At 38.6% G+C, this 23,848-nt stretch overlaps 1 protein-coding gene and 1 long non-coding RNA gene across 2 annotated transcripts in view; one reads left to right on the plus strand and one right to left on the minus strand.

The window, feature by feature from the left end:
* Nucleotides 1-23,848, plus strand: part of Tgap1l12 (GTPase activating protein testicular GAP1 like 12) — a 376,199-nt gene that overhangs the window by 242,678 nt on the left and 109,673 nt on the right. Inside the window, exon 13 of the mRNA XM_087637245.1 lies at nt 3,822-3,964. The gene's annotated coding sequence lies outside the window, so the exon portion shown is untranslated. The remainder of the gene's footprint in view (nt 1-3,821; nt 3,965-23,848) is intronic.
* Nucleotides 21,281-23,848, minus strand: part of LOC148006683 (uncharacterized) — a 93,411-nt gene continuing 90,843 nt past the window's right edge. Inside the window, exons 4-5 of the long non-coding RNA XR_015671633.1 lie at nt 23,525-23,687; nt 21,281-22,518 (exon numbers count right to left, since the gene is read on the minus strand). This is a non-coding gene — a long non-coding RNA (uncharacterized LOC148006683). The remainder of the gene's footprint in view (nt 22,519-23,524; nt 23,688-23,848) is intronic.

The raw sequence follows: 23,848 nt of genomic DNA on the forward strand, positions 1-23,848 counted from the left end.
AATCTTCTCTGACACCACCATGTCTTCGGAGGTCTAGCCTCTAAACTGGGCCAGACTGGTTATCTTGAGTGTCAGTTGTTCTCCTACTGGTTTTTGGATTCAAGATATAAAGCACTTTGGTGAAATTCATAAATTATACTTCAACAGTATTTATTTCTATGTTATGGTAGGAATCAGTCTTTCATGGGAATCAAGGTCTTCCACACACAAATGAAAGTCAAAACACTGATGAGTCAGTAGGAGAGAATTCAAGTGAGCAACACTGTTTCCATCCTTTTCCTAGTCACGTAGACCTTGCATTGTGGAATCACAGTACTGGACAGGAAACAGTGTGGAACAGAGACTGAAGGAAAGACCATCCAGAGATTGCCCCGCCTAAGCATCCATCCCATCTGTAGACATCAAACTCAGACACTATTTCTGATGCCAAGGAGCCTGGTATAGCTGTCCCCTGAGAGGCTCTGCCAGAGCATGACAAACACAGGTGTGCATGCATGCAGCCAAATATCTAACTGAGCATGGGGACCCCAATGGAGAAGTTAGGGTAAGGACTGAAGGAGCTGAAGGGGTTTGCGACTCCATAGGAAGAACAACAATATCAACTAACCAGACCATCCAAAGCTCCCAGGTACTAATCCACCAACGGAAGAATAAACATGGCAGGACCCATAGCTCCAGCTGAATATTACAGAGGCTGGCATCTCATGCCCCTTGTTCCTGTTGTGGCTTAGTGACCCAGGTTAGGGGAATGCTAGGGCACTCAGAAAGGATTGGAAATCACCTTCATAAAAGCAGGGGATAGGAAGTGTGACAGAGGGTGTGGAGGGAAAACTGAGAATGGGGAAAACATTTGATATGAAAATAAAATAACCAATAAAAAAAGAGAAGAAAGAAAGGGTATATGACAGAAAACAATGACAAAGCCAGATCAGATGCTCGCCCTTCTAAGACAAGTATGATATCTCATAGTCAGCAATCTGGGATCTGTTACTATCCTTAGGTAATATTTGTATAGACTGGGTCAGTAAGTAGACCTTTCTAAATGAGGATCTGTTTTGTAAGAGCCACAGAAAGCATTGTGTCTGTTAACATAATCACTGTTAATGGTAACATTAACTGTAATATAACATGAACTTGTATATTGTAAACTTCTTCATGGAGGTTATCATTTCTTGTTTGGTGCATATTTTCTAAATCAGGGCTTACATGGAATGTCACATATGTCTGCTTTGTGCCCATACAAGCATCTCTGTTCCCTATCACTAACACCTTGTATGCAGTTATGTCACTTCTTCAGTTCTCCTATTTCCGAAGTTAGGGATAGTCCACTGAGCTCGGCCAAGTGTGCTTTCATATGTTAACCTATTTTTCCTTCCACAAAATATGTGTGATTAGTAAATATGTATTTCATTGACCTACTTGTAGAAGTTAGGTCCTGGTTCATCTTCCTGGCCCCATGCTCCCAGAAATAATATTCAGACTCAAGATATATTTACTAATGTCTTGCTGATATAGCTAAGCTATTCTCTGACTAGATCATAACATATTATAACCCATTTACTCTAAACTACATTCTACCACATAGCTGGTTATCTGTTCTCAGATATCATGTATCCATCTTATAACATCTTTCTGGGCAAATTTCCAGTGTCTGCTTCTATCCCAGAATTACTTCCGCCTCCCAGATGTTCTACCTGCTATTCTACTCTGTGCTTTACACGATAGCAAATTGACACATGATGCATCCTCTATATACAAGACATGCTCTCTAAATCTGCCTCCTGGACGTATTTTTCTTCTCCCCTATAACAACACTTCCTGACAGTGGCTAGAATACAGCCACTATCCACTTCTGCCTTGCACACATCCCCACAGTATGTAATGTGTCCAACACACTTAAACTTTTCCTGTCCTCTCAGGTGGCATAAAAAGACATTCCATCTCCACAGAAAAACTGAGACAAATGCTATTGGAATCCCCGGAATTCAAGAGGAAGCTGAGCCACATGTTTATGTAGTATAATTGCATTCTCTGGTCTTTTTGTTTGTTTGTTTGTTTGTTTGTTTTTTGAGCTCAGAATAGGAAATCAACAATAATAGCTCTAAGACTGAGTCAGTATGTAGGACAAAGCTTGAGGTTATGAACAGTTGAGATTCTGTGTGCCACACTACTAAAAATTAATACTGAAATCCTTATTTTACATTTCAAACAGGAAGAAAACTTACGTGTGTGTGTGTGTGTGTGTGTGTGTGTGTGTGTGTGTGTGTGTGTGTGTTGGGGACCTTAAATATGTAGTAAGAAAACATTTTGGCTATGAAAAGACATGGAAGTTAAGATAACGCATAGATTGGCAAGGTGATGAATGTTTAGTGAATTGTAAAGTTACTTTGGAGTTCCTACATTAAAGTTCTTCATATTATAGTACAAATTGAATAACAGACTAGATTCTAATCCAGAACTTGATTTTGTTTGGAAAAAAACAAAACAGCATCAAGACAGAGAAAGACAGAGATAGAGAAACAGAGATAGAGACAGAGATTACACAGGCTGAAAATATCAACAATTAGTAATATGGATTGATAAACTAAGCTCATAGTATATGGATACTCTTAATTTTATTATGTAGTTAGTCCAGAATTTTTCAGATTTCAAATCATTTTAAAAAAGCCTTTTGTAGTCACTGTGGGTTTGTACCTGAATTCACCTGGACTTAGGTTAAAGTGAAAGAAGAAATCTACCTCATCCATTGTTTATAGCAATTATAATGAAGGAAAGATTGTGTGGAATAAAATTTGCATTGACTAAGTACTTGAGCATGGGAGAAATTAATTTATCAAGAGGATTAATTCTCGCTAATGAAGAAAACCAAAAACACTTTTCTTATAAAGCAGACTCTTTTTTTTTTTGTAATGCCACAAACTTTATTTGATTCATATGAAGATTGTCACTTTGTTACTTGAACAATTGAAGTTTAAGAAGGTTCTGTAATTTAGAAAAATACAATTTTTTTTCTACAACACCATGGAACACAGTCATCAGAAACTGCATTTCCGCAGACTCTTAATGGTTTAAAGTATGACTCTAAAAGTATGAATGGTTTACAATAAAATGTAGAGACAATCTCAGAATAATATTTGCGAGGCTGCAGAGACTCAGACCGTATAATTTTCAAATTATTTAACATTTAATATTGATGCTTCTGGTAAAATAATTTTTACCAAGAAAAAATGCTTCTGCTTTCCAAGCTTATCAATTATGCTACATAAAACTGAGAGTTAATTACATGTGTCTACAGATTGAATGTCACTTGCTTTTCCTCATGTTTAGTGAGCTCTTTCTAGGTATGTTATACATCATCTGTTATACATGCTTTTGGCAGAAACTTTATTTTATAAAGAGTGGAAAAGTTGGGCATGTGTAAAGATGCAGAAAATACTCTCCTTTTTAATAATATTCAAAGAGAATATCCCTGAGTCTGCAGAATTACACAATGTGCTCCTTCAGTCCTATTGCTGAATTGCTGTTGTGAAGCATAGTATTTGCCCGCTATGAGTTATATTTTGGATAGTCTTATAATCTTTCATTTCTGGTGTTTGTTATTCAAATTATAAAAGCAGTCATATCACAAGCTTGTAAAGATGTCAAAATTTGTAAAGCATAAACATGTTACCTTCTATGAATTAGTTGGTTGTGATTTTAATGTGTGTGTGTGTGTGTGTGTGTGTGTGTGTGTATTGTAAACTATTGGAGGATATTTCAAATGTGAGAAGCCATGGAATTTTTTTCTTCATAACTTTGTGTTTTTCTTTTTACCTTACTAGAGAGATGTGTTCAAATGATTTAATAAACCTGTGGCTAGTTCTGGCTCACAATTGGATCATACATAGAGCCCATCGTGGTGGGAAGGCATGACGGGGAACACGAGGCAGCTGGTCACACTGCTCTGCACTCAGTCAGAAGTCAGGTTAGTCACGTTTTCCCTGTTTATCTATGCTGAGATCATAGTAATAAGCTGCCCCTGCTCGTGTTCACAGTGTGATTCCTTGCTATAGAAAAACCCCTGGAGACAGTGTCCCAGACATACACAAAGGTGAGTTTCCCGAGGGATTCTAAATCTTGTCACGTTGAAGAATAACGTGTACCATAGCCATTTTCTGCTGAAACCACACTAATTCTTGGGCACTTGTCACACACCTTTGCCATGGCTCACTGACTTTCAAGAACAGCAGGAGCAAAATTAAAAAGGAAGGGAAATTAAAAGCAATCTTGTGAGAAACAATGTTTGACATAAAATAATTAAATACCCACAAACATGCCAAATAGTTTCGAGGGGAAAACACATACTTTTCATAGAACAAAGATAGTAAGATCTGACTGGGAGTCAAAAATTCTGTATCCCACACCTGAGTCCAGTTCACTCCTACAAAGAAGCGAAACTATAAATAAATAGGAGAATGCTTTACTTCAAGGCTTATTTTGCCAAGAACAATGGTGAATGCCATCAAGATCAAGGCTGTTTTCTCCCAGGACTTTCATGGTGTGTTTTTTCAGAGTAGGATAGCTTTGGTTCCAGTGCCACTGTTAGAAGAGTCAGCAAAGATCGCCTGACCCCAATCAGGGCCTCAACTTTACAAAGCAAACGAAATGCCTTGCTGGGCATTAGCAGCACATGTTAATGTGTGTTGTATTTTGGAAGGCACAACTCTTTTATAAATAGAAATCTGGGGAATGAGGACCATTTGTCACTTATCACTACAGGAACACTGACAGGTCACAGTACCTAGAAAAAGAAATCCAGGAGGCCTTTGTATCTCTGTACTAAGAACTTACTCAGGAGGGAAAATGACTCATAGTAATTAATTTGCTCATAAAAGATTTTGTTCCATTTCTCTAAATTTACTTCTAAGACAGTTCCGCTTTAACCACTTACTTGCAGAAAATGCTCCTTCATGTGCGACAGCATTCACGTGTCATTGATTAGTTCTTTAAGAGAGGAGGAATGTTTGTTTCTCTAGATTTCATCCACACAGGCAGCTGCATTTGTAAAAGCAAGTCTTTCCAAATCAAAAAGAAAAAAAAAAAAACCCTGACAAGCTGTGAGCAATGACAATAATTCCACTAATGCAGTTGCCTAGTACACTAATTATCCTAATGATGGTTCAGTTGTCTGATAATCGCATCCCCCAAGGACCATATAGAGTCAATCCACACAGTTGTAGAGCCCTCTCCAGGCTCATTTTGCTGTTTCCTGCCTTGCTGCAAAGTACATTATATTACTATATTAGCATAAACAGTCATCATACTGAACACGGGCTGAACACACAGATAGTGAAAGTGGTGAAGGGTAATGGCAGAAATTCCTAGATGAGATAGTAAATCCAGTCACTCAATTCTGTAGTTTATGATACAACCATAATTTGAACTACAAATCTGCATCTTTCTAAAGTATGGGCATGGGGCTTAAATGTGTGAAGAAACATAAACGATATGTTTATTTAAATCACTAACTGATCAAAATGTTTTGAAAACATAAACTGAAAGGGTTAACTTAAAGTAAGTAGTGCAAAAGTCCTATAAAATCTCTGGAGTTCTTTTGAAAGCATAGGTTAGAAAAAATTGTGAACAGAGGCATTCTACATGGTTAGATAATGCTGTTTCATAGAAGATAAAATTATTAAGCAAAAATCTCCCTAGCAGCTGTAGGAAGCCTCCCAATGAACTGTTAGTAAAGGAGTGACCAGAGGCATTGAGAAGTCAGGTAGATGTGAGATACAAGTTTTCTATTGTGAGATAGGAGTTTACTGCTATTTGTGGTCAAAAGTCATTGTGAGACTTATCCAGTTATGATGGCAGGAGCAACCATGGTAAATATTTGTCTAAACATGCCAACCAATTCAAAGAAGCGTGACTATTATAGGGGGTAATCAACTAATTTGTGATTGGATTTGAAGACTGCACCACAGCACAGAACTCATGCTGGGAACTATATACCTGCTCAGATTGAGTTTGCTTGAGTTCTGCTGTCTTAGGGTTTTGCTGCTGTGAACAGACACCATAACCAAGGCAAGTCTTATAAGGACAACATTTAATTGGAGCTGGTTTACAGATACAGAGTTTCAGTCCATTGTTATCAAGGCGGGAACATGGCAGCATCCAGGCAGACATGGTACAGGAGGAGCTGAGAGTTCTACATCTCCACTTGAAGGCTGCTGGTAGAAGACAGACTTCCAGGCAGCTGGGGTGAGAGAATTAAGCCCACATCCACAGTGGCACACCTATTCCAACAAGGCCACACCTCTTCATAGTGTCCCTGGGCCAAGCACATACAAACCATCAAAATATATGTGTTTATACTGTAAATTAGTCAGCTGTCACCATCTTTAAAGAAGCTTCTTTTCACAGTGGTTGAGAGTTGAGAGCTTACCACAGGCAAATTTACAGAGAATAAGCAATATACATACTAGGCATCACAATGGACAACCTTGATCACCCTCCAGAAAGCTCAAGAACCATGGTGGAAACAGACAGAGAAATGAACCCCCACTCCTGCTACTGCAAGCAACCACAATTGAACCCACTGGGTCAGAAAGAAAGACTTTGAAGGACCAGATTGCTGGGAAGGCGAAGGATTTCAGCAGGAAAGAAAGGAGGATGAGAAGGCACAAAGGATGGTGTGGGAATTCAGTATATAAATCTATGAATTTGTTAAAGCAAAAAGAAAAAAACCCTAGAAGCTATGTAACAAAAATAAATTACGATATCTAGCACTGCTAAACAATGATTATGTTTGCCGATTGTGTAAACTAAGGATTTGAGTCTCACATTTGTAAAGTGGTGGTTCCAGAAGCAGATTATAAACTGAGGATATGACCACTCCAAGATATGATCGAGAGGAGCTGTTTGTTGTGGATATGAGGGAGAATATAGCAAGAGGCATCTGGCAGTGCCCAGAACAGAGAGAAAGCAGTAGATTGAACATTGCTCATGGACAGGACCATTAGAGGAGGGCGTGTGAAAGAATGATAGAAGACCAAGAGAGAGGCAAAGATGGCAGCCTAGCCAAAAGAGCAAGGTTGTAAAGATAATGGGAAGCTGTGGGGAGGATTTCAAATCAAATTATTAAAACAATTCCAGCCGGTAGGTGGTGTCTCTAACCGCCTAAATATTTTATGTTGCTGAATGAAACACACAAACATAGCCTTTAAATATTGATATCCCTGGGTCACTTCCTAACCTCTACTGGATTAATCCACCTCCTGCCAATAATCTCGAGTTATCACTTACTAAATTGGATAGTCTACTTTAGCTGCCCTAGACCCAGTTGGGCAGCCCTCTGCAACACACTCTCCCAGCTCTTTCACCTAGCTGTTACGCCTCCCTGTACTCTATTCTTCTCAGGCATGGTGTCCCTTCTCCTCTACACTCTCCCTCATAGTGAATTTCATTCTTCTCTCCTTTCCCTCAGTCAGAAGCCCTGGAATCCTAAAGTCCAGCCTCTGTCTGTCCTGTCCAGCCATTGGCTGCGGGCTAATCAAAACCAACTGAGGACAAGTTCCTAGAAGCTAAGTGCTGTTGTAGCAGTTTTGGGTACTCAAATTAACATTAGGATACAAAGAACATTAGGCCAAACCCACTTCAGGATGAAAGCCCACAGACTGGAAAAGTTTAGGGTAAGGGGCAGAGTGAGAAGACCCAGGTATGGCAGAGTAGACGCAGAAATGTATGAACGTGTACTTTTGCTACGGCAGAATCCTGGAGGCCATCATGCAGTTTGGTGTGCTAATATAAAACACAGATAGCCATTTATCCTTTCTACTATTGATAAGGGATTTCATTCTATGGTGAAGTGAAACTGGCTTCACAAGTTATAAAGGTGGCATTTATCCAATGGTCAGAATTTGGACCTGACATTGATCAAAATGAAGCAACCAAAACTACCATTGGGTAATTGAAGTGGAATAGAAAAAATAACTTGCATTTAATATATTTACTTCAACTGTGAAGTATTGTAGGGGTAAATGTCAACTTGTAAGTCCCACCTACAGAGAAACCAGTTAACTTTCTGGAATGATGGGAGTTGCAGTTCTTGGAAAATGAAAAATGCCATATGGGAAATAAAGTTCTGTCAAAAAAAAATGGCCCATACAACAGGTATCTTGTTGCCACTCACTGACATCTCAGAGAGTGGGCCTGATGGAGTCCATCCTCTTAAGTATTTAAAGCTTGTTTCAAACCTGGCTAAAAAATTTGGAAATTGGTTACTATTTTGTAAATCTCAGGATTAACAGTACAATAGGAAATGTTTCATCAAGGGAACAAAAGCCATCTGAATACTTTTCTAGGTTTAATTTTGTAACTTTTATTTATTTGTTTTTCTAGAAAGCATCGTGGTTCCAAACTTCCTATATGGTAGACAGTGGCTTTGACTCCTGATTCTCCTGATTTCCAAGTTCTAGAACTATGGGTGCTTGTCATAATGGATTATTTTTAAAATCATTTTAAAGCATATTTAAATCATTGCTTTCACAAAAATGGATTACCATATACAATATGATTTTTTTCATAACTATTGCAATTTGAATTTAGGGGAACAAAAATCTCTTCATATGAATGGAGGAGAAATTATCAATGTTTACATCACAAAGATTCTCTCTAGTCACTGGTGATTGAATTAAATCTTCCATTTTCTCCAATTAAAATAATATATTTTCCACAAATTATTACTATCCTTTAAGGATATAAATACATTGCATACTAATTTTAAAGTAACCCAAGATTCATTGAAAATTAGTTCCCAATAATTTCCATATTTTGTAAATTTATCGAATTAATTTGATAAATTACCCCATCGTTATACACATGTTTTTCTTGAATTTGCTTATAATTTCTCTTTTGCTTCAATTTATTTTGTTTGCCTAACTGTGAGATAAAATACAGTCACTGGAAACAGGAAGAGAAAAAAATAGAAGAGCTCAGGTCCTCCAAAGAGATGCCAAGATAGATAAAACTGTTTGAGAGACATTCGTTTGTAGATAAAGGGAAAGGAAGGAGGTGTTACTTTCAAGAATCAATGTAGGTCAGGCACTGTTGAAAGAGAAGAGTTTGTCTAGTAAGATGCTCAGGCAGTGGAGAAATTCTGAGCAACACTTGGATGATTTGGGAAGAGAATTCGAGCAGTAATCATCTAAGTTAAGAGTCTCAGAAGGATGGTCATCTGAAGGATGTCTCAGCACATTAATCATCTGAAGAAAAGCCCCAGAAATAATAACTGTCAGAGGGAGAAATCTAATCATAGTTATTTCTTTTTAATATTTTTTAATTGGATATTTTATTTATTTTTTTTGTTTTTTTTTTATTTATTTATTTTTTTATTAACTTGAGTATTTCTTATATACATTTCAAGTGTTATTCCCTTTCCCGGTTTCCGGGCAAAATCCCCCTCCCCCCTCCCCTTCCTTATGGGTGTTCCCCTCCCAACCCTCCCCCCATTGCCGCCCTCCCCCCATAGTCTAGTTCACTGGGGGTTCAGTCTTAGCAGGACCCAGGGCTTCCCCTTCCACTGGTGCTCTTACTAGGATATTCATTGCTACCTATGGGATCAGAGTCCAGGGTCAGTCCATATATAGACTTTAGGTAGTGGCTTAGTCCCTGGAAGCTCTGGTTGCTTGACATTGTTGTACTTTTGGGGTCTCGAGCCCCTTCAAGCTCTTCCAGTTCTTTCTCTGATTCCTTCAACGGGGGACCTATTCTCAGCTCAGTGGTTTGCTGCTGGCATTCGCCTCTGTATTTGCTGTATTCTGGCTGTGTCTCTCAGGAGCGATCTACATCTGGCTCCTGTCGGTCTGCACTTCTTTGCTTCATCCATCTTGTCCAATTGGGTGGCTGTATATGTATGGGCCACCTGTGGGGCAGGCTCTGAATGGGTGTTCCTTCAGTCTCTGTTTTAATCTTTGCCTCTCCCTTCCCTGCCAAGGGTATTCTTTTTCCTCATTTAAAGAAGGAGTGAAGCATTCACATTTTGATCATCCGTCTTGAGTTTCGTTTGTTCTAGACATCTAGGGTAATTCAAGCATTTGGGCTAATAGCCACTTATCAATGAGTGCATACCATGTATGTCTTTCTATGATTGGGTTAGCTCACTCAGGATGATATTTTCCAGTTCCAACCATTTGCCTACGAATTTCATAGACTCGTTGTTTTTGATAGCTGAGTAATATTCCATTGTGTAGATGTACCACATTTTCTGTATCCATTCCTCTGTTGAAGGGCATCTCGGTTCTTTCCATTTTCTGGCTATTATAAATAAGGCTGCGATGAACATAGTGGAGCACGTGTCTCTTTTATATGTTGAGGCATCTTTTGGGTATATGCCCAAGAGAGGTATAGCTGGATCCTCAGGCAGTTCAATGTCCAATTTACTGAGGAACCTCCAGACTGATTTCCAGAATGGTTTTACCAGTCTGCAATCCCACCAACAATGGAGGAGTGTTCCTCTTTCTCCACATCCTCGCCAGCATCTGCTGTCACCTGAGTTTTTGATCTTAGCCATTCTCACTGGTGTGAGGTGAAATCTCAGGGTTGTTTTGATTTGCATTTCCCTTATGACTAAAGATGTTGAACATTTCTTTAGGTGTTTCTCAGCCATTCGGCATTCCTCAGCTGTGAATTCTTTGTTTAGCTCTGAACCCCATTTTTTAATAGGGTTATTTGTTTCCCTGCGGTCTAACTTCTTGAGTTCTTTGTATATTTTGGATATAAGGCCTCTATCTGTTGTAGGATTGGTAAAGATCTTTTCCCAATCTGTTGGTTGCCGTTTTGTCCTAACCACCGTGTCCTTTGCCTTACAGAAGCTTTGCAGTTTTATGAGATCCCATTTGTCGATTCTTGATCTTAGAGCATAAGCCATTGGTGTTTTGTTCAGGAAATTTTTTCCAGTGCCCATGTGTTCCAGATGCTTCCCTAGTTTTTCTTCTATTAGTTTGAGTGTGTCTGGTTTGATGTGGAGGTCCTTGATCCACTTGGACTTAAGCTTTGTACAGGGTGATAAGCATGGATCGATCTGCATTCTTCTACATGTTGCCCTCCAGTTGAACCAGCACCATTTGCTGAAAATGCTATCTTTTTTCCATTGGATGGTTTTGGCTCCTTTGTCAAAAATCAAGTGACCATAGGTGTGTGGGTTCATTTCTGGGTCTTCAATTCTATTCCATTGGTCTATCTGTCTGTCTCTGTACCAATACCATGCAGTTTTTATCACTATTGCTCTGTAATACTGCTTGAGTTCAGGGATAGTGATTCCCCCTGAAGTCCTTTTATTGTTGAGGATAGCTTTAGCTATCCTGGGTTTTTTGTTATTCCAGATGAATTTGCAAATTGTTCTGTCTAACTCTTTGAAGAATTGGATTGGTATTTTGATGGGGATTGCATTGAATCTGTAGATTGCTTTTGGTAGAATGGCCATTTTTACTATATTAATCCTGCCAATCCATGAGCATGGGAGATCTTTCCATCATCTGAGGTCTTCTTCAATTTCTTTCCTCAGTGTCTTGAAGTTCTTATTGTACAGATCTTTTACTTGCTTGGTTAAAGTCACACCGAGGTACTTTATATTATTTGGGTCTATTATGAAGGGTGTCGTTTCCCTAATTTCTTTCTCGGCTTGTTTCTCTTTTGTATAGAGGAAGGCAACTGATTTATTTGAGTTAATTTTATACCCAGCCACTTTGCTGAAGTTGTTTATCAGCTTTAGTAGTTCTCTGGTGGAACTTTTGGGATCACTTAAATATACTATCATGTCATCTGCAAATAGTGATATTTTGACCTCTTCTTTTCCGATCTGTATCCCCTTGATCTCCTTTTGTTGTCTGATTGCTCTGGCTAGAACTTCAAGAACTATATTGAATAAGTAGGGAGAGAGTGGGCAGCGTTGTCTAGTCCCTGATTTTAGTGGGATTGCTTCGAGTTTCTCTCCATTTAGGTTAATGTTAGCAACTGGTTTGCTGTATATGGCTTTTACTATGTTTAGGTATGGGCCTTGAATTCCTATTCTTTCCAGGACTTTTATCATGAAGGGGTGTTGAATTTTGTCAAATGCTTTCTCAGCATCTAATGAAATAATCATGTGGTTTTGTTCTTTCAGTTTGTTTATATGATGGATCACGTTGATGGTTTTCCGTATATTAAACCATCCCTGCATGCCTGGGATGAAGCCTACTTGATCATGGTGGATGATTGTTTTGATATGCTCTTGAATTCGGTTTGCCAGAATTTTGTTGAGTATTTTTGCGTCGATATTCATAAGGGAAATTGGTCTGAAGTTCTCTTTCTTTGTTGTGTCTTTGTGTGGTTTAGGTATAAGAGTAATTGTGGCTTCGTAGAAGGAATTCGGTAGTGCTCCATCTGTTTCAATTTTGTGGAATAGTTTGGATAATATTGGTATGAGGTCTTCTATGAAGGTTTGATAGAATTCTGCACTAAACCCGTCTGGACCTGGGCTCTTTTTGGTTGGAAGACCTTTAATGACTGCTTCTATTTCCTTAGGAGTTATGGGGTTGTTTAACTGGTTTATCTGTTCCTGATTTAACTTCGATACCTGGTATCTGTCTAGGAAATTGTCCATTTCCTGAAGATTTTCAAATTTTGTTGAATATAGGTTTTTATAGTAAGATCTGATGATTTTTTGAATTTCCTCTGAATCTGTAGTTATGTCTCCCTTTTCATTTCTAATTTTGTTAATTTGGACGCACTCTCTGTGTCCTCTCATTAGTCTGGCTAAGGGTTTATCTATCTTGTTGATTTTCTCAAAGAACCAACTTTTGGTTCTGTTGATTCTTTCTATGGTCCTTTTTGTTTCTACTTGGTTGATTTCAGCTCTGAGTTTGATTATTTCCTGCCTTCTACTCCTCCTTGGTGTATTTGCTTCTTTTTGTTCTAGAGCTTTTAGGTGTGCTGTCAAGCTGCTGACATATGCTCTTTCCTGTTTCTTTCTGCAGGCACTCAGCGCTATGAGTTTTCCTCTTAGCACAGCTTTCATTGTGTCCCATAAGTTTGGGTATGTTGTATCTTCATTTTCATTAAATTCTAAAAAGTTTTTAATTTCTTTCTTTATTTCTTCCTTGACCAGGTTATCATTGAGTAGAGCATTGTTCAATTTCCACGTATATGTGGGCATTCTTCCCTTATTGTTATTGAAGACCAGTTTTAGGCCGTGGTGGTCCGATAGCATGCATGGGATTATCTCTATCTTTCTGTACCTGTTGAGGCCCGTTTTTTGACCAATTATATGGTCAATTTTGGAGAAAGTACCATGAGGAGCTGAGAAGAAGGTATATCCTTTTGCTTTAGGATAGAATGTTCTATAAATATCCGTTAAGTCCATTTGGCTCATGACTTCTCTTAGTCTGTCGACATCACTGTTTAATTTCTGTTTCCATGATCTGTCCATTGATGAGAGTGGGGTGTTGAAGTCTCCCACTATTATTGTGTGAGGTGCAATGTGTGTTTTGAGCTTTAGTAAGGTTTCTTTTACGTATGTAGGTGCCCTTGTATTTGGGGCATAGATATTTAGGATTGAGAGTTCATCTTGGTGGATTTTTCCTTTGATGAATATGAAGTGTCCTTCCTTATCTTTTTTGATGACTTTTAGTTGGAAATTGATTTTATTTGATATTAGAATGGCTACTCCAGCTTGCTTCTTCTGACCATTTGCTTGGAAAGTTGTTTTCCAGCCTTTCACTCTGAGGTAGTGTCTGTCTTTGTCTCTGAGGTGTGTTTCCTGTAGGCAGCAGAATGCAGGGTCCTCATTGCGTATCCAGTTTGTTAATCTATGTCTTTTTATTGGGGAGTTGAGGCCATTGATATTGAGAGATATTAAGGAATAGTGATTATTGCTTCCCTTTATATTCATATTTGGATGTGAGGTTATGTTTGTGTGCTTTCATTCTCTTTGTTTTGTTGCCAAAGAGATTAGTTTCTTGCTTCTTCTAGGGTATAGCTTGCCTCCTTATGTTGGGCTTTACCATTTATTATCCTTTGTAGTGCTGGATTTGTAGAATGATATTGTGTAAATTTGGTTTTGTCATGGAATATCTTGGTTTCTCCATCAATGTTAATTGAGAGTTTTGCTGGATACAGTAACCTGGGCTGGCATTTGTGTTCTCTTAGGGTCTGTATGACATCAGTCCAGGATCTTCTGGCCTTCATAGTTTCTGGCGAGAAGTCTGGTGTGATTCTGATAGGTCTCCCTTTATATGTTACTTGACCTTTTTCCCTTACTGCTTTTAATATTCTTTCTTTATTTTGTGCGTTTGGTGTTTTGACAATTATGTGACGGGAGGTGTTTCTTTTCTGGTCCAATCTATTTGGAGTTCTGTAGGCTTCTTGTATGTCTATGGGTATCTCTTTTTTTAGGTTAGGGAAGTTTTCTTCTATGATTTTGTTGAAGATATTTACTGGTCCTTTGAGCTGGGAGTCTTCACTCTCTTCTATACCTATTATCCTTAGGTTTGATCTTCTCATTGAGTCCTGGATTTCCTGTATGTTTTGGACCAGTAGCTTTTTCCGCTTTACATTATCTTTGACAGTTGAGTCAATGATTTCTATGGAATCTTCTGCTCCTGAGATTCTCTCTTCCATCTCTTGAATTCTGTTGGTGAGGCTTGTATCTACAGCTCCTTGTCTCTTCTTTTGGTTTTCTATATCCAGGGTTGTTTCCATGTGTTCTTTCTTGATTGCTTCTATTTCCATTTTTAATTCCTTCAACTGTTTGATTGTGTTTTCCTGGAATTCTTTCAGGGATTTTTGCGATTCCTCTCTGTAGGCTTTTACTTGTTTATTAATGTTTTCCTGTGCTTCCCTAAGTGTGTTCATGTCTTTCTTGAAGTCCTCCAGCATCATGATCAAATATGATTTTGTAACTAGATCTTGCTTTTCTGGTGTGTTTGGATATTCCATGTTTGTTTTGGTGGGAGAATTGGGCTCCGATGATGGCATGTAGTCTTGGTTTCTGTTGCTTGGGTTCCTGCGCTTGCCTCTCGCCATCAGATTATCTCTAGTGTTACTTTGTTCTGCTATTTCTGACAGTGGCTAGACTGTCCTATAAGCCTGTGTGACAGGAGTGCTGTAGACCTGTTTTCCTCTCTTTCAGTCAGTTATGTGGACAGAGTGTTCTGCTTTCTGGCGTGTAGTTTTTCCTCTCTACAGGTCTTCAGCTGTTCCTGTGGGCCTGTGTCTTGAGTTCACCAGGCAGCTTTCTTGCAGCAGACAAGTTGGTCTTACCTGTGGTCCCGAGGCTCAGGTTCGCTCGTGGGGTGCTGCCCACGGGCTCTCTGCAGCGGCAGCAACCAGGAAGACCTGTGCCGCCCCTTCCGGGAACTTCAGTGCACCAGGGTTCCAGATGGTCTTTGGCTTTTTCCTCTGGCGTCCGTGATGTGTGTGCAGGGAGCAGTCACTTCTGGTTTCCCAGGCTTGTCTGCCTCTCTGAAGGTTTAGCTCTCCCTCCCACGGGATTTGGGTGCAGAGAACTGTTTATCCGGTCTGTTTCTTTCAGGTTCCGGTGGTGTCTCAGGCACAGGGGTCCTGCCGCTCCTGGGCCCTTCCCCATGGGAGCCCAGAGGCCTTATACAGTTTCCTCTTGGGCCAGGGATGTGGGCAGGGGTGAGCAGAGTTGGTGGTCTCTTCTGCTCTGCAGCCTCAGGATTGCCCACCTGACCAGGCGGTTGGGTCTCTCTCTCACTGGGTCTGGGAGCAGAGAGCTGCTGCGGGCCGGGATCCGCGCCGGATATTTTATTTATTTACATTTCAAATGTTAACCCCTTTCTAGGTTACTGCTCTGGAACCCCACTCTCCCATTCGTCCTTTCCCTGCTTCTATGAAGGTGCTTCCCCACACATCTACCCACTCCTGCCTCCCCACATTGGCATTCCCCTACGCTGGGGCCACTAGTCTTCACAGGACCAAGGGCATCTCCACCCATTGATGGCCTACACGCCATCCTTGGCTACATAAGTCAGGCTCTGGCAGAGTAGCTCAGTAAAGAGTTATATCAGGCTCCTGTCAGCAAGCACTTCTTGGCATCTGCAACAGTAACTGCGCTTGGTGTCTCTATATGGGATGAATCCCAAGGTGGGGTAGTCTCTGGATGGCCTTTCCTTCAGTCTCTGTTCCACATGCTGTATTTCCTTTAGAAAGAGCAATTCTTGGTTAAAAATTTTGAGACAAGTGGGTGGCTGCATCCCCCAACCGTGGGCCTTGCCTAACCTCAGGATATGGTCTCTACAGGTTCTCCTTCCCCTTTGTTGGTCATTTCAGCTAAACTCATCCCTATTGGGTCCTGGGAGCCTCTTGCTTTTCAGGTGTCTGGGACATATTGGTGGCTACACTCAATTCCCCATTCCCCATTGCTACACACCTCTGTTCAATTTCCTGACCTTCTGTATATCATTCCCTTCTCCTCCCATACTTGATCCTTTCCTCCTTCCCCCCTTACTTCCTCAATTCCTCCCAAATCTTACCAACCCCTACCTCCTGTATTTTTTTTCTCCTTTTGAGGAGTGAAGCATCCATATTTTGGTCTTCTTACTTTTTGAGCTTCATATGGTCTGTGAGCTTTAGCTTGGGTATTTCAAGCTTTTGTGCTAAAATCCACTTATCAATGAGTGCATACCATATATGTTCTTTTGAAACTGGATTACCTCACTCAGGATAATATTTTCTAGCTCCATACATTTGCCTAAGAATTTCATGAAGTCATTGTTTTTAATAGGCGAGTAGTATTCCATTGTGTAGATGTACCATATTTTCTGAATTCATTCCTCTGTTGAAGATATCTCCCTTTTTTTATTAACTTGAGTATTTCTTATATACATTTCTAGTGTTATTCCCTTTCCCGGTTTCCGGGCAAACATCCCCCTCCCCCCTCCCCTTCTTTATGGGTGTTTCCCTCCCCATCCTCCCCCCATTGCCGCCCTCCCCCCAACAATCACGTTCACGTTAGCAGGACCCAGGGCTTCCCCTTCCACTGGTGCTCTTACTAGGATATTCATTGCTACCTATGAGGTCAGAGTCCAGGGTCAGTCCATGTATAGTCCTTAGGTAGTGGCTTAGTCCCTGGATGCTCTGGTTGCTTGGCATTGTTGTTCATAAGGGGTCTCGAGCACCTTCAAGCTCTTCCAGTTCTTTCTCTGATTCCTTCAATAGGGGACCTATTCTCAGTTCAGTGGTTTGCTGCTAGCATTCGCCTCTATATTTGCTGTATTCTGGCTGTGTCTCTCAGGAGAGATCTACATCCGGCTCCTGTCGGCCTGCACTTCTTTGCTTCATCCTTTTTTTCCCAGCTTCTGGTCATTGTAATTAAGGATGCTATGAACATAGGGAAACATGTGTCCTTCTCATATGTTTTAGCATCTTTTGGTTAAATCCCCAGGAGAGGCACAACTGGGTCCTCAAATAGTACTATCTCCAATTTTTCTGAGGAATCACCAGACTGATTTTCAGAGTGGTTGTACCAGCTTACAATCCCAGCAACAATAGAACAGTGTTCCTTTTTCACCACATAATCACCAGTATATCTGTTGTCACCTGAGGGCTTGATCTTAGCCATTCTGCCTGGTGTGAGGTGGAATCTCAGGATAGTTTTGATTTGCACTTCCCTGATGACATAGGATCTTGAACATTTCTTTGGGTGCTTCCTAGCCATTCAAGATTCCTCAGTTGAGAACTCTTGGTTTAGCACTGTACTCCTTTTTTTAATAGAGTTATTTGGTTATGTGGAGTCTACCTTGAGTTCTTTGTATACAATGGATATTAGCCCTCTATCAAATGTAGGATTGGTAAAGATCTTTTCCTAATCTGTTGGTTGTCATTTTTGTTGTACTGACAATGTTCTTTGCCTTGTAGAATCTTAATCTTAGAGCATAAACCATTGGTGCTCTGTTAAGGAAAGTTTCCCCTGTACAATGTGTTCTAGACCCTTCCCCACTTGCTCATCATTTAGTTTCAGTGTATCTGATTTTATATGATCCACTTGGACTTGAGCTTTGTACAAGGAGATAAGAATTATTGACTTGCATTTTTCTACATGCTGGCCTCTACATGTTTAACCTCCAGTTGAACCAGAATAATTTGTTGAAAATGCTCTATTTTTTCCACTGCATGGTTTTAGCTCCTTTGTCAAAGATCAAGTGACCATAGGTCTGTGGGTTCATTACTGGGGCTTCAATTCTATTCCATTGATCCACCTGCCTGTCTCTTTACCAATTCCACCCAGTTTTTTGTTTTTTTGTTTTTTTTAATCACCATTGCTTTGCAATAAAGTTTGAGGTCAAGGATGCAGATTCCCACAGAAGTTATTTTATTGTTAAGAATAGTTTTTGCTATCCTGGGTGTTTTGAATTTGCAAATTGCTCTTTCTAACTCTATGAAGAATTGAGTTGGAATTGTGAGTGAATTACATTGAATTTAGAGATTGTTTTGGGCAAGATGGCCATTTTTACTATATTAATCCTGTCAATCCATGACCATGGAAGATCTTTCCACCTTCTGAGATCTTTGATTTCTTTCTCCAGAGACTTGAGGTTTTTTTCATATAAATTTTTCACTTGATTGGCTAGAGTCACAGCAAGGTATTTTATTTTATTTATAACTCTTGTGAAGGGTGTCATTTTCTTAATATCTTTCTTAGTCTGTTTATCCTTTGAATAAAGGAAGGCTACTGATGTGTTTGAGTTAAATTTATATTCAGCCACATTGCTGAAGTTTTTTGAAATCAGGTTAAGGAATTCTCTGGTGGAATTTTTGGGTTCACTTAAGTATACTATCATATTATTTGCAGATAGTGATATTTTGTCTTCTTGCTTTCCAGTTTGTATCCCTGTGACCTCCGTTTATTGTCTGATTGCTCTGGTTAGGACTTCAAGTAGCATATTGAATAGGTGGGACAAGAGTAGGCAGCCTTGTTTAGTCCCTGATTTTAGTGGGATTGGTTCAAGTTTTTCTTCTTTTAGTTGATGTTGACTACTGGTTTGCTGTATATTGCTTTTAGATTGCTTTGATATGGGCCTTGAAGTCCTGATCATTCCAAGACTTTTACCATAAAAGTATGTTGAATATTGTTAAAGGCTTTCTCAGCATCTAATGAGAAGAGCATGTGGTTTTTTTCTTTGAATTTGTTTGTATATTGGATTATGTTGGTGGATTTCCACATATTGAACTAGCCCTGCATCCCTGGAATGAAGCCTACTTGATTATGATAGATGATCGATCATTTTAATGTGTTTTTGGAATCAGTTTGTGAGAATTTTATTGAGTACTTTTCATCGATATATATAAGGAAAAGTGGTCTGAAGTTCTTTTTCTTTGTTGGTCCTTTGTGTGGTTTAGATATAAGCATAATTGTGGCTTCATAGAATGAATTGGGTAGTGTTTCTTCTGTTTCTATTTTGTGTAATAATCTAAAGAGTATTGGTTTTAGGTCTTATTTGAAGGTCTTATAGAATTCTGCACTAAACCCATCTGGACCTGAGCTTTATTTGGTTGGAAGATTGGAATGAATGCTTCTATTTCTTTAGGAGTGTACATGGTTTATCAGATCTTGCTTTTAACTTTGGTTTCTGTCTAAAAAAATTGTCAATTTAATCCAGATTTTCCAGTTGTGTTGACTATAAACTTCTGTAGTAGGATCTGATGATTTTTGAATTTCTTCAGTTTCTGTTGTTATGTCTCCCTTTTCATTTCTGAGTTTGTTAATTTGAATACTGTCTTTTTGCCCTCTTGCTAAGGAATTACCTATCTTGTTGATTTCCTCCAAGTACCAACTCTTGATTTTGTTGATTCTTTGTTTAGTTCTTTTTATTTCTACTTGGTTGATTATAGCTCTGAGTGATTATTTCCTGCCATCCATTGCTCTTGGGTGTATTTGCTTCTTTTTGTTTTAGAGTTTTCAGGTGTGCTGTCAAGCTGTAATTGTGTGCTCTTTCCAATTTCTGTTTGGAGGCACTCAGATTTATATGTTTGTATTGTTTTCTTTGTGTCCCATAAGTTTTGTTATATTGTGGCTTCATTTTCATTAAATTCTAAAAAGTCTTCAATCTTTCTTTATTTCTGCTTTGAACACATTATCATTGAGAAGACCATGGTTCAGCTTCCATGTACATGTGAATTTTCTGTTGCTTTTATTGTTATTGAATACCAGCCTTAGTCCACGGTGAATTGATAGGATGCATGGGACTATTTCAATCTTCTTGTATCTGCTGCGGCCTGTTTTTGATCAATTATATGGTCAATGTTGGAGACGGTATTATGAGGTGCTGAAAAGAAGGTATATTCTTTGTTTAAGGAAAACATGTTCTATAGATGTTTGTTAAATCCACTTTTTCATAACTTCTCTTAGTTTCACTGTGTCTCTCTTTAGTTTTTGTTTCCATGATCTGTCCCTTGATGAGAGTGTGGAGTTCAAGTCTCCCACTATTATTGTGTGAGGTGCAATGTGTTCTTTGATCTTTTGTAAAGTTTTTCTTTTTTCTAAAATGTCAGTGCCCTTGCATTTGGAGAACAGATATTCAGAATTGAGATTTTTTTCTTGGTAGATTTTTCTTTAAGGAGTATGAAGTGTCCTTCCTTATCTTTATTGATAACATTTGGTTGAAAATCGATTTCATTCAATATTAGAATGGCTACTTCAGCTTGTTTCCTGGACCATATGCTTGGAATTTTTTTTCCATGCTTTACTCCAAGGAAGTATCCGTCTTTGCCACTGAGGTTTGTTTCCTGTATACAGCAGAATGCTGGGTCCTCTTTACCTGTCCAGTCTGTTAGTCTATGTCTTTTTACTGGGGAATTGAATCCATTGATATTAAGAGAAATTAAAGAAATGTCAGCGTTTTTTCCGTTATTTTTGTTGTTAGAGGTAAAATTTTGTTTGTGTGACTCTTGTTTTGGATTTGTTGCAAGGAGATCATTTTCTTGCTTTTTCTAGGATGTAGTTTCCCTCCTAGTGTTGGAGTTTTCCATCTATTATCCTTTGTATGACTAGATTTGTTGAAAAATATTGTGTAAATTTGGTTTTATCATGGAGTACCTTGGTGTCTTCATCTATGTTAATTGAGAGTTTTTCAGGGTATAGTAGTCTGGGCTGGAATTTGTGTTCTCTTAGTGTCTATATGACATCTGCACAGTATTTTCTGGCTTTTATTGTCTGTAGTGAAAAGTCTGGTATAATTCTGATAGATCTGCCTTTATATGTTACTTGTCCTTTTCTGCTTTCTGTTTTTAATATTCTTTCTTTGCTTTCTGTATTTGGTGTTTTGACCATGATGTGTCAGGAGAAATTTCTTTTCTTGTTCATTCTATTTGGAGTTCTATAGGCTTCTGACTTTAGGTTAGAGAACTTTTATTCTCTAATTTTGTTGAAGATATTTACTGGCCCTTCAAGTTGGATTTTTCTCTCTCTTCTAAACCCATTATCCTTAGGTTTGGCTTCTCATTGTATCCTGGATTTCCTGGATGTTTTGGGTTAGGAGATTTTTGCATTTTCCATTTTCTTTGTCTGATGTGTCAATGTTTTCTATGGTATCTTTTGCTGCTGAGATTTTCTCTTCAATCTCTTGTATTATGTTGGTGATGCTTGCATCTATGACTCCTGATCTCTTTCCTAGGTTTTCTATCTCCAGGGTTGTCTCCTTTCTGTTTGTTTTATTGTTCCTACTTCCAATTATAGATCATAGATGCTTTCCTTCAATTCCTTGACCTGTTTTTTTGTATTTTTCGGTAATTATTTAAGGGATTTTTGTTTCCTCTTTAAGGGCTTCTACCTGTTTACCCGTGTTCTCCTGTATTTCCTAAAGGGAATTATTTATGACCTTCTTAAAGTCCTTTCTTTCATCATCATGAGATGTGATTTTTAATCTGTATCTTGTTTTACTGATCTGTTGTATTATGCATGACTTGTTATGTTGAGAGAACTGGGTTCTGATGATGCCAACAGCCTTTCTTTTTATTGTTTCTTGCCTCTCATCGTCTAGTTATCTCTGGTGTTAGTTGTTCTTACAGTCTCTGACTAGAGCTTGTCCTTCCTTTGAGCCGTTAGCCTATGAGCCTGTGATCTTAGGTGTTTCATCACTCCTGGGAGACCAATTATCTTCAAGCTGAATTTGGGTGTAGAGAGCTGTGTTATATGGTTAGTTCTGTGGCACTGATGGAAACTGGAAGGATCCTGTCCCTGGGTGCTTTGCAGTTCTTGTGTTTGTGGCCTCTTCCGGGTCCCACTTTAGCCAGTTATTGGAGCAACAGTGGTGATCATACCTGTGAATTTAGCAGTGACAGCATTCCTGGGATACAAGGTCTGAAAGGATGGAATTTGTGTACGGAGAGTTCTTGCTCTGTCTTAGCTCCGGGACACAGATGGAGACGGAAAGGGTCCTCTCCCAATCATAATTAATAAATTGTCTTCAGTCATTAAATGGGAAAATATGAATCTTGACTTACAAATTTATTGGTTTCTTCAAAAGCAGATCTGATGGAGACCTGGTTTGAACAAAAGAGTAGAAAGACAAGTTAGCACCAACAGCTACCTGTTCAAGCTTCCTAACTGTGAACTCAGAAGGACAAATCACCTCATTTTTCTGCCATACCTTCCTTGTCATGGTGTCTTCAAATAATGAGCCAATGTCTTTCCTTCCCTGAGATGTTTAATCTGGTGATTTATTAGTGTAACTAAGAAAGTAACATGTAATAAATATACATAAGACAAGACCAATGTTCTCGTCATTTCACTCAACCTTATACAATGAGTACAAGCAGAATGAGGAGTATATATAAGGTCAATGACTCATAATGTAGTATATCGTATGTGTGTTTAAAGTATTTTCCATCTTCTTTGCCTGTGATCAAAGTAAGAACTTGGCCAATAACCAACAGTTATAGATTTATAGAATCTAAATTGAAAAACTTTGTTTTCTTGTTGACAATTTGTAGTATTACTTACTGAAATGGACACCTAGACATATTTCCTTATCATCTGTATCCATTCATTTTCTGATTAAGAGTTCTAGAAATTTTTAGATAAATGCCTATAACAATTTTATTGTTATGGAAGAGAGGAAATGGATAGCTAATATGAGAGAAGGAAGAAAAGATAATATAATTTCAACATCTTCAACTCTTATTTAATATATTTCAGTGAAATATACTTAAAAAGAAATAATTTGTAGGTTCTCACTATTATAAAAATTTGATATAGATACTAGAAATAAATGCATTTGAGAAATGAACATTTTTACCACAAGAAGGCATCTGTTTATCCGAATGACTCTTATATTCTCTGATTTATCATTGGTCTTACTCTCAGCCAAAAATATGGAGTGTGTCCTCAGGAAATAATTATAAACAAGAACAAAAAAAAACAGATGAAAATTTCATATAATGTTGCAGTTGTCAACTTGGCTATGCAGATAATAAAGACTCATTTCCTCTAGTACCATTGAAAAGTAATACTTGACATCAGAATTGTTCAAATCTAAATCATAATTACCTCTCATTTCTGACATTTATTTCTCCAATGGCCAAATGGTCTCTCACTTTGTTCAAGACGTCTTTAAAAGAGAAAGTAGAACGCCCAACATTTACAAAGATTCTAGAAAGATAGTTCCTGTCAGATGGAGGTCTTTCCATGGATCCATGAACAGAAGAAAAGGCTGAAATTAAAGATGGTTTTACAGAATGAACTGCAGAGTAATAAAGATGTCACACAAAATACTGTGTGGGATTTTTATGTATTCTATGCCTAATCAGAGGATCTTATGCCTTACTTCTACTTTGCATATTTTCTATATTATTTTCATCAATAACTATAATT

This window comes from Rattus norvegicus, chromosome 2 (assembly GCF_021556685.1).
Source record: "Rattus norvegicus strain SHRSP/BbbUtx chromosome 2, alternate assembly SHRSP_T2T, whole genome shotgun sequence".
Lineage (NCBI taxonomy): Eukaryota > Metazoa > Chordata > Mammalia > Rodentia > Muridae > Rattus > Rattus norvegicus.